The sequence below is a fragment of the Salvelinus sp. IW2-2015 genome, linkage group LG15, assembly GCF_002910315.2.
Source record: "Salvelinus sp. IW2-2015 linkage group LG15, ASM291031v2, whole genome shotgun sequence".
Taxonomy (NCBI): Eukaryota; Metazoa; Chordata; class Actinopteri; order Salmoniformes; family Salmonidae; genus Salvelinus; species Salvelinus sp. IW2-2015.
The window spans coordinates 23109606-23121190 of NC_036855.1; the positions used below are offsets into that span (position 1 = coordinate 23109606).

Genomic DNA, 11585 nt, shown 5'->3' on the forward strand with positions numbered 1-11585 from the left:
CGTTACACTAGAAAGGACCAATGTTGGAGTTACACTGACAGGCGACCACTAAAACTGCTTGGAGCATTACACTGACAGCACAGGGCACACAGCCGGACCGAGAGCAACCGCACGGAGTCATGCTTGGAGAGGCAAAGCTGCAACCCACGCCGCTAGCACATGGATGGAAAAAGTATACACTGACAGGAAAACAAAGGAGAACATATATGCTTGGGTGGAGACTGCAGAAAGACAGTTAGTTACACGTGACGGGCGAAAACAAATGCTTGGCGCTTGAGGGCTCGGGGTTTACACTGACCAACACGGAGTGGGAGGCCGAAGGGTTACACTGCACACTTTGACCCACGAGAGAATAGTTGTTTGAGTCTGACTTACGTGGAACTGAGTTCTACAACTCGACACGAGGGATGTGGACGTACACTGACAGGGCATGTGGGAAAGTTACACTGACAGGAATGAATGCTTGACTGGAAATAAACAAGAGTATACAACGACAGAGGGCAATAAACACGACCACACAATGCCTTGGCAAAGTTACCCCACTTGACAGGGCATCATTTGCTACCGTATTTTAAGGACAGCGCACTGCTTGAGTACACAGACCAGGGAATGCATTCTTCGCTTTTGGGAATATTACAAACCGACAGGCTCAGACATCATGCCTATGGCGATAACACTTGACAGGCCCACACGATGCTTGGAATCTCATTACCTCCACACACACGACAGGCGGCATCCTGAAGATGCTTTGTTGCAGTATACACTCCGACAGGAAATCTGCCTTCGCAGGCAATGCGGAGGTGGGGTGCAGCCGGGCAGGAGTTTTAAGTTACACGACCATCAGGGCAATAAAATGCCTTGAGTACACGGACGCGAATATGCTAGGAAGTTATACAACTGACAGGCGTAATGCTTGGCTTGGGAGTTACACTGAACAGACGCACCAGACATGCGTTTATTTACAAACGGACAACGGGAGCTTGGGTACCAACTGACCCAGATCAAATGCTTGAACCAGGAAGAGAGGTATCTACACATGACAGAGAACTATGCTGTAAGATATTTACACTAACCGGGCATGCTTCTGGATTACACTGACCAGTGGGCACAACATGCTTGAAGCTTACACTGACAGGTCTGGGCGACATCTGAGGCAACACTTGCCTTGGACATTTACCACTACAGGGATGTTGGTATACACGGAAGGGGTGCTTGGTGGTTGGAGCTCACTGCAACAAGGAAGCTTGGGTACACTGACGGGAACACAACAGAGCTGATTACACGACAATAGGACGACAAACAATGCTGAAGCGACACCGACCAGAATGCGCTGTGGGTTACACGGACAGAGCGGGAGACCCAACCAAATGGAGGACACGGAACAGGACAGAACAAGAAGCGAAAGAGAACCCAGCAAACAGGAGACCACACATACGACAACAGCAACAACACACCACAGCGAGAGAACGGAAGCAAGGACAGAACGATCAAGCAATCCCTGTCAGTGAAAATACCAAGCATCGCCTGTCAGTTGTAACCCCCAAGCATCCCTGTGCAGTGAATAACGTCAAGCATCCTGGTCCGTGTAAATACCAGGATCCATGACTCACATCCCTGTCCAGTGTAACATCCCTAGACTGCAGCATCCCTGTCAGTGTACATATACCTGAGAATAGCCACACAGGGTCATAAACCCTAGCATCCCTGCTGTAATGCCAAGCATCCCTTGTCCGTGTAAATTACCAAGCAGTCCCTGTCAGTAGTACATCAAGATTGGCATCCCTGTCCGTCGTAAATACCAAGCATCCCTGTCAGTGTCTCCAATCATCACCTGTCAGTGTAATACAAAGCATCCCTGTCTAGTGTACTCAAGCATCCGCTGTCGTGTAAACCCAAGCATCTCGCTGTCAGTTGTAACGGTCCAAGCTATGCCTGTCAGTGTAAATCCAAAGCATCCGTACAGTGTAACCCCAAGCATCCCTGTCCGTTGTAACCATACCAAAGCATCCCGTACGTGTAAACACCAAGCATCCCTGTCAGTGTAATACCGCCCAGCCGAAATACACTCCTGTCAGTGGTAACTCAAGCATCCGCCTGAATAACCTAGCTATCTGTATTACGCCAGACTGTCAGTCTCAAGCCTGTCAGTGTAACTCCAAGCATCCCTGTCAGTTACTCCAAGCATCCCTTTCAGTTGGATACCCCAAACTTTAGTGCTCCGAATCCCTGTCCGTGTTACCAAGCCATCCCTGTCAGTGTAACCTCAAGCACCTGTCAGTGTAACCAACAAGCATCCCTGTCAGTGTAACCCAAATACATCCCTTGTCAGTGTACCCACAAGCATCCCTTGCAGTGCTAACCCAAGCATCCCTGTCAATGTAACCAAAGCATCCTTTCCAGTGTAACCAAGATCCTGCCGTGTAAATACCAAGCATCCTGTCAGTGTAACCCAAGCATCCCTGACAGATGTAACCCCAAGTATCCCCTGTCCGTGTCTACAACATCTGTACCAAGCAGTCCCTGTCAGTGTAACTCAAGCATCCCTGTCCGTGTAGAAGTACCAAGCATCCCTGTCAGTTAACTCCAAGCACCCTGTTGCACCCTGTCAGTGTAACCCCAAAGCATCCCTGTTCCGTGTAAATACCAAGCAGCCCTGTCAGTGTAACTCCAAGCATCCCTGTCCGTGTAATCCAAGCATCCCTGTCAGTGTAACTCCAAGCATCCCTGTCCGGTTACCAAGATCCCTGTCGGTAAATACCAAGCATCCCTGTCAGTGTAACTCCAAGCATCCCTGTCCGTGTAAATACCAAGCATCCCTGTCAGTGTAACATCCCAACAGCATCCCTGTCAGAGTAAATTACCAAGCATCCCTGTAGTGTAACTCCTCAGCATCCCGTGTCAGTGTAACTCCAAGCATCCCTGTCAGTGAAATCCCAAGCATCCTGTCAGTGAAAATCCAAGCATCCCTGTTCGTGTATACCAAGCATCCCGTCAGTGAACTCCAAGCATCCCTGTCCGTGTAAATACAAGCATCCCTGTCAGTGTTAACCCCAAAGCATCCCTGTCAGTGTAACGATCCAAGCATCCCTGTCAGTGTAATCCAAGCATCCCTGTAGTGTAAATCCAAGCATCGCTGTCAGTGTAACCCAAGCATGCCCTGTCCGTGAAATACCAAGCGATCCCTGTCCAGCATATTTGTAAAAAACCAAGCATCCCGGTCAGTGTAAATAACCAAGCATCCTGTCGCGTGTAAATACCAAGCATCCCTGTCAGTGTAACTCCAAGCATCCCTGTTCGTGTAAATACAAGCATCCCCTGTCAGTTGTAAACTCCAAGCAGGCTCCTGTCCATGTAAATACCAAGGGCATCCCTGTCAGTGTAACCTCCAAGCAATTCCCATGTCAGTGTAAGCACCTCCAAGCATCCCGTGATGCTAGGTGTTACACTCCAGCAGTGAACCAAGCATCCCTGTCCAGTCTAACTCCAAGCATCCCTGTCAGTGTACACCCAATCCATCCCTGTCAGTGTAACTCACAGCATCCCTGTCAGTGTAAACTCCCAAGCATCCCTAGGTCAGTGTAAGCTCCAAGGCATCCCTGTCAGTGTAACCCCAAGCATCCCTGTCAGTGTAACCCACCAAGCAATCGCCTGTCAGTGTAACATGCATAAGCATCCCTGTCAGTGCTAACTCGGCAAGGCAATCCTCTGTCCGTGTAAATACCAAAAGCATCCCTGTCAGTGTAACCTCAAGCATCCCCGTGTCAGCTGTAAACTCCAAGCATCCCTGTCAGTGTAACTCCAAGCATCCTCTGTCAGTGTAACTCCAAGCAATCCCTGTCAGGTTAACGCCAAGCATTCCCTGTCAGTGTAAACTCCAAGCATTTGTGTCAACAGAGGCTCCTACGCAGGCAGAAAAATCAATGCAGAGTTGGGCCTTAATTGTCAGGGTTTTACTCTTCCTGACCCCCAACCACCCGCTCCAGTCCCCTCATGTTCTGTAAGACACAGAGACACAAGAGACACAAGAGAGAGTGAGAGAGAGAGAGCGAGAGAGAGGGAGACCTCAGGAAGGAGATGTGTTATTAGCTGGCCCTCTCCCTGCGATTAATGGACATCTGTCCACACAAAAACAGCCGCCCCCAATTCCCAGCAGTTTACCCTCTATATAAACAGCATAAGCCTACCAGTGAGTGCGTCACTTAGGGGGTCAGGCCTGCAGACACTCCACTTTACTAGCACACCCTACACTTTATATTACACTTCGATATTGATGCAGGTGGATGGGGTGAGTGGAGAAATATCCCGTTGAGGCGATAGATAGAATATGCTACAGATATATTCCCAGCATCAGCCCTCCTGATAGAGAAGTGTTGCCAATGGTGAATAGATTGAGGAGAATCAGTCAGGCAGTCGTGGGTCTGTTTCCTCCGCACAGCTGAAGAGTGAAGCTAAGCCCCTCTCCTCCCTTCCCCTGATTAACTGGCCGTTTCCATTGGTGGTGGCGCGCTCCGTGAAGCAGATTGCAGTGGGAAACTGTCAGCTTTAAAACAAGCCTACCGGCTGTGCTATCTGCATCAGGGTTTACACCCCCCCCCCCCACCCAGATCACAAGAAAGGAAGCAAAGCATTTTTGTTTGTTGTTTGGTCCTAAGCAATATTGCTTCAAATATAATTTTTGTTATATACTTTGGGGAATGGGATGTTGAGGGATGTTGAGGGATGGAGGAGGGATGTTGAGGGACGTGAAGGGCTGTTGAGGGACGGAGAGGGGTGTTGAGGATGGAGAGGGGTGTTGAGGACGGAGAGGGTGTTACCAAGTGAAGATAGGTGTGTTGAGGGGTGTTGAGGGATGGAGGAACGGTGTTGAGGGATGGAGAGGGGTGTTGAGGATGAAGAGGGTGTTTGTGAAATGAAGATAGGTGTGTTGAGGGGTGTTGGGGGATGGAGAACGGTGTTGAGGATGGAGAGGGGTTGTTTAGGGATGAGAGAGGGGTGAGTGGTGTTTAAATGAAGATTAGGTGTGTTGGAGGATGGAGAGGGTGTTGAGGGGTGTGTTGAGAGATGGAGAAGGGGTGTTTGAGATGCAAAGCAACCAACTCAGTTAAATGTGGGTCATTTCACGAATCTTTAGTGTTTTTTACTATGTGACCTTAATTACTTGCCTGATGTTTGTGTGCCTGTGTTCTCTCTGTGCCTCCAGGCAGCCTCTATGGCGCCTGAGCAGCCTGGGTCATTGTACACAGCCATCGGGGACTACCCTAATGCCCTGGCCAGCCACAAGCAGTGTGTCCTACTGGCCAAGCGAGTCCAAGGACAAGCTGTCGGAGGCACGAGAGCTGGGCCAACATGGGCGCCTGTTCTACATGCATGGGCGACTTTGAAAACGCTGTCCAATGCCACGAGCAGCACCTGGGCATCGCCAAGGCCCTGACCAGCAAGAGGGAGAGGCCCGTGCCTACAGCAACCTGGGCAGTGCCTATCACTACCACCGTAACTTTGACAAGGCATGTCCTACCAACACCATGTGCTGGAGCTGGCCAGGAGCTGGAGGAGCAGCCTATAGAGATGAGGGCGTACGCTGGACTGGGGCACGCTGCTCGCTGCATGCAGGACCTGGAGAGAGCCAAGCAGTAACCACAACAGCAGCTGGCCATCGCTGAGGGCCTGAAGGACAGGGCTGCAGAGGGAAGAGCCTCCTCCAACCTGGGTACGTAACAACACAGAGGGGTAGTCTGTGGTGGGTGGGTCGGGAGACTGGGCTGGGATAGCATCATATCTATCTATAACATCCTAATTTTTCGGTTTATTTTCAAACATGGCTAACAAAGAATATTTCGTTTAGTACAGTGTTATTATGCTTCCCCTTAGATCGGCTCTAGGCCTGTCCCTGGCATTTTACATTTACATTTACATTTAAGTCATTTAGCAGACGCTCTTATCCAGAGCGACTTACAAATTGGAAAGTTCATACATATTCATCCGTGGTCCCCCCGTGGGGAATGAACCCACAACCCTGGCGTTGCAAGCGCCCATGCTCTACCAACTGAGCCACACGGGACCATTTGAGGTCAAGTACAGAGCAGTCCTCATTGTTGTGGGCTTCCCTACTCTGATGAGCATGTGAGTTTCCTCTTTTTTGGCCCCGTCCATCGCTACAGGATGAGGAACCACCTGGGTTTAGAAGTTAGGTCATGTAGATTGTAGAAGGGAAGGCGGTCCCAGGCAGCTGGAGGGAGGTTGGCTTGTTGTTTGCTACAGCCCGACAGTGTGGGGTTACCCAGGTCACTGACCTGCAGAAGACCCGGATGCTTCCTCACAAGGAGCTTGGCAGGATGTGATGGAACAGGCTAGGAATAGCAGTGTAGAGTCATGGTTTTGCCAGGAGAGAAGAATGCGTGGAGGAGAGGCAGCATCAGTGATTCTCTCTGTATTTTAGCACTGGCCTGTGCCAAATAGCAGACTTTGATGGTGGGGTGATATCGTATTCCCTCGCATGTTGTTATTCTCTGCTCCTGCTTTTTCCTCTGCTTGTTGTGGGGTTCCAGGTACTACTACAGTTTATCACTAGTAAGTCTGTTTACCTGTCTCTGCTTGTTGTGGGTTCCAGGTACTACTACAGTTTATCACTAGTACCTGTTTACTGTCTCTGCGTTGTTGTGGGTTCCAGGTTACTACTTACAGTTTATCACTAGTAAGTCTGTTTACCTGTCTTCTGCTTGTTGTGGGTTCCAGGTACTACTATATCACTAGTACCTGTTACCTGTCTCTGCTTGTCGTGGGTTCCAGGTACTACTATATCACTAGTACTGTTACCTGTCTCTGCTTGTCGTGGGTTCCAGGTACTACTATATCACTAGTACCTGTTTACCTGTCTCTGCTTGTCGTGGTTCCAGGTACTACTAATCACTAGTACCGTTTTACCTGTCTCTGCTTGTTGTGGGTTCCAGGTACTACTATATCACTTTACCTGTTTACCTGTCTCTGCTTGTCGTGGGTTCAGGTACTACTATATCACTAATACCTGTTTACCTGTCTCTGCTTGTCGTGGGTTCCAGGTACTACTATATCACTAGTACCTGTTTACCTGTCTCTGCTTGTCGGGGTTCCAGGTACTACTATATCACTAGTACCTGTTTACCTGTCTCTGCTTTCGTGGGTTCCAGTACTACTATATCACTAGTACCTGTTTACCTGTCTCTGCTTGGCGTGGGTTCCAGGTACTACTATATCACTAGTACCTGTTTACCTGTCTCTGCTTGTCGTGGGTTCCAGGTACTACTATATCACTATACCTGTTTACCTGTCTTGCTTGTCGTGGGTTCCAGGTACTACTATATCACTAGTACCTGTTTACCGTTCTCTGCTTGTCGTGGGTTCCAGGTACTACTATATCACTAGTACCTGTTTACCTGTCTCTGCTTGTCGTGGTTCCAGGTACTACTATATCACTAGTACTGTTTACCTGTCTCTGCTTGTCGTGGGTTCCAGGTACTACTATATCACTAGTACCTGTTTACCTGTCTCTGCTTGTCGTGGGTTCCAGGTATACTATATCACTAGTACCTGTTACCTGTCTCTGCTTGTCGTGGGTTCCAGGTACACTATTATCACTAGTACCTGTTTACCTGTCTCTGCTTGTCGTGGGTTCCAGGTACTACTATATCACTAGTGACCTGTTTACCTGTCTCTGCTTGTCGTGGGTTCCAGGTACTACTATATCACTAGTACCTGTTTACCTGTCTCTGCTTGTCGTGGGTTCCAGGTACTACTATATCACTAGTACCTGTTTACCTGTCTCTGCTTGTCGTGGGTTCCAGGTACTACTATATCACTAAGTACCTTTTACCTGTCTCTGCTTGTCGTGGGTTCCAGGTACTACTATATCACTAGTACCTGTTTACCTGTCTCTGCTTGTCGTGGTTCCAGGTACTACTATATCACTAGTACCTGTTTACCTGTCTCTGCTTGTCGTGGGTTCCAGGTACTACTATATCACTAATACCTGTTTACCTGTCTCTGCTTGTCTGGGTTCCAGGTTACTACTATATCACTAGTACCTGTTTACCTGTCTCTGCTTGTCGTGGGTTCCAGGTACTACTATATCACTAGTACCTGTTTACCTGTCTCTGCTTGTCGTGGTTCCAGGTACTACTATATCACTAGTACCTGTTTACCTGTCTCTGCTTGTCGTGGGTTCCAGGTACTACTAATATCACTAGTACCTGTTTACCTGTCTCTGCTTGTCGGTGGTTCCAGGTACTACTATATCACTAGTACCTGTTTACCTGTCTCTGCTTGTCGTGGGTCCAGGTACTACTATCACTAGTACCTGTTACCTGTCTCTGCTTGTCGTGGGTTCCAGGTACTACTATATCACTAGTACCTGTTTACCTGTCTCTGCTTGTCGTGGGTTCCAGGTACTACTATATCACTAGTACCTGTTTACCTGTCTCTGCTTGTCGTGGGTTCCAGGTACTACTATATCACTAGTACCTGTTTACCTGTCTCTGCTTGTCGTGGGTTCCAGGTACTACTATATCACTAGTACCTGTTTACCTGTCTCTGCTTGTCGTGGTTCCAGGTACTACTTATATCACTAGTACCTGTTTACCTGTCTCTGCTTGTCGTGGGTTCCAGGTACTACTATATCACTAGATACCTGTTTACCTGTCTCTGCTTGTCGTGGGTTCCAGGTACTACTATATCACTAGTACCTGTTTACCTGTCTCTGCTTGTCGTGGGTTCCAGTACTACTATATTCACTAGTACCTGTTTACCTGTCCTGCTTGTCGTGGGTTCCAGGTACTACTATATCACTAGTACCTGTTTACCTGTCTCTGCTTGTCGTGGGTTCCAGGTACTATTATCACTAGTACCTGTTTACCTGTCTCTGCTTGTCGTGGGTTCCAGGTACTACTATATCACTAGTACCTGTTTACCTGTCTCTGCTTGTCGTGGGTTCCAGGTACTACTTTATCACTAGTACCTGTTACCTGTCTCTGCTTGTCGTGGGTTCCAGGTACTACATATCACTAGTTACCTGTTTACCTGTCTCTGCTTGTCGTGGGTTCCAGGTACTACTATATCACTAGTACCTGTTTACCTGTCTCTGCTTGTCGTGGGTTCCAGGTACTACTATATCACTAGTACCTGTTTACCTGTCTCTGCTTGTCGTGGGTTCCAGGTACTACTATATCACTAGTACCTGTTTACCTGTCTCTGCTTGTCGTGGGTTCCAGGTACTACTATATCACTAGTACCTGTTTACCTGTCTCTGCTTGTCGTGGGTTCCACGGTACTACTATATCACTAGTACCTGTTTACCTGTCTCTGCTTGTCGTTGGTTCCAGGTACTACTATATCACTAGTACCTGTTTACCTGTCTCTGCTTGTCTGGGTTCCAGGTACTACTATATCACTAGTACCTGTTTACCTGTCTCTGCTTGTCGTGGGTTCCAGGTACTACTATATCACTAGTACCTGTTTACCTGTCTCTGCTTGTTGTTGGTTCCAGTACTACTATATCACTAGTACCTGTTTACCTGTCTCTGCTTGTTGTGGGTTCCAGGTACTACTATATATCACTAGTAGTTGTTTACCTGTCTCTGGGTATTCCACATTCGTATTTACTGATAGTTACCTGAACCTAGCTCTTGCTGTCGATTTTTTATTGGATGTTCATTATCACAACCTTGTTTTAAGTGTTTAAATGTTGTTTTAAAATGGAGCCCTACATAGTGACTGGTGTGAGAACAAAGACCATTGAAAAACAGTAGTCAGCTAAATGTGTTGCTATAACTCCCGTCCAGGTTCAGGTCGACTACTGTTACGTAGATTTACTGCAGTGTTGCGTGATACACGATACCTCAGCTTGGTCAGGGAGCTGTGATGTGATTGGTCAGGACAGGAGTCTCTGCATGGGCCAGAGCAGAGCAGAGGAGACAGACAGCCTCAGTGACTGAGTTATCACTGGCTGGATGTGCTAGAGTGATGGAACACTAACATATAACTATCACACTGTCACAGGAGAAAAGAAGCCCATAAAAACACTTTACATCTTTTCATGGGAACTCTCTGCACATTAATACCCACGCTGTTCCGTTCTGTTCTGCTCCCCCCCCCCCCACTGGCAAGGACTTAATCAAATCTAGCAAATGAATCCTAGTGCCGTAGATAATTCAAAATAGATACATAGAAAAGACAGAGAGGGGGGAATTAAGTCTAGAAGATCAGGCCTTTTGATTGGAGCTCTATTTAATTATTGTCCCCTTTTCAAAGCCCTAGTCATCTGACGGTCAAAACCTGCAGAAATAAAATGATTAGCAATGCACCCTTTACAATGCAGTCAAATGGTCCCGTGTGGCTCAGTTGGTAGAGCATGGCGCTTGCAACGCCAGGGTTGTGGGTTCATTCCCCACGGGGGGACCAGGATGAATATGTATGAACTTTCCAATTTGTAAGTCGCTCTGGATAAGAGCGTCTGCTAAATGACTTAAATGTAAATGTAAATGTAAAATGCCAGGGACAGGCCTAGAGGCCGATCTAAGGGGAAGCATAATAACACTGTACTAAACGAGAAATATTCTTTGTTAGCCATGTTTGAAAATAAACCGAAAAATTAGGATGTTATAGATAGATATGATGCTATCCCCAGCCCAGTCTCCCGACCCACCCACCACAGACTACCCCTCTGTGTTGTTACGTACCCAGGTTGGAGGAGGCTCTTCCCTCTGCAGCCCTGTCCTTCAGGCCCTCAGCGATGGCCAGCTGCTGTTGGTGGTACTGCTTGGCTCTCTCCAGGTCCTGCATGCAGCGAGCAGCGTGCCCCAGTCCAGCGTACGCCCTCATCTCTATAGGCTGCTCCTCCAGCTCCTGGGCCAGCTCCAGCACATGGGTGTGGTAGGACATGGCCTTGTCAAAGTTACGGTGGTAGTGATAGGCACTGCCCAGGTTGCTGTAGGCACGGGCCTCCTCCCTCTTGCTGGTCAGGGCCTTGGCGATGCCCAGGTGCTGCTCGTGGCATTGGACAGCGTTTTCAAAGTCGCCCATGGCGATGTAGACGGCGCCCATGTTGCCCAGCTCTCGTGCCTCCGACAGCTGGTCCTTGGACTGCTTGGCCAGTAGGACACACTGCTTGTGGCTGGCCAGGGCATTAGGGTAGTCCCCGATGGCTGTGTACACATGACCCAGGCTGCTCAGGGCCATAGAGGCTGCCTGGAGGCACAGAGAGAACACAGGCACACAAACATCAGGCAAGTAATTAAGGTCASATAGTAAAAACACTAAAGATTCGTGAAATTGACCCACATTTAACTGAGTTGGTTGCTTTTGCATCTCAAACACCCCTCTCCATCTCTCAACACCCCTCAACACCCCTCTCCATCCCTCAACACACCTATCTTCATTTGACAACACCACTCAACACCCCTCTCCATCCCTAAACACCCCTCTCCATCCCTCAACACCGTTCTCCATCCCCCAACACCCCTCAACACACCTATCTTCATTTCACAACACCCCTCTTCATCCCTCAACACCCCTCTCCATCCCTCAACACCGTTCTCCATCCCTCAACACCCCTCAAC

General features: G+C 48.5%; 1 pseudogene; it reads right to left on the reverse strand.

The window, feature by feature from the left end:
- Window positions 1–11585, reverse strand: part of LOC111974036 (tetratricopeptide repeat protein 28-like) — a 378056-nt pseudogene that overhangs the window by 54975 nt on the left and 311496 nt on the right.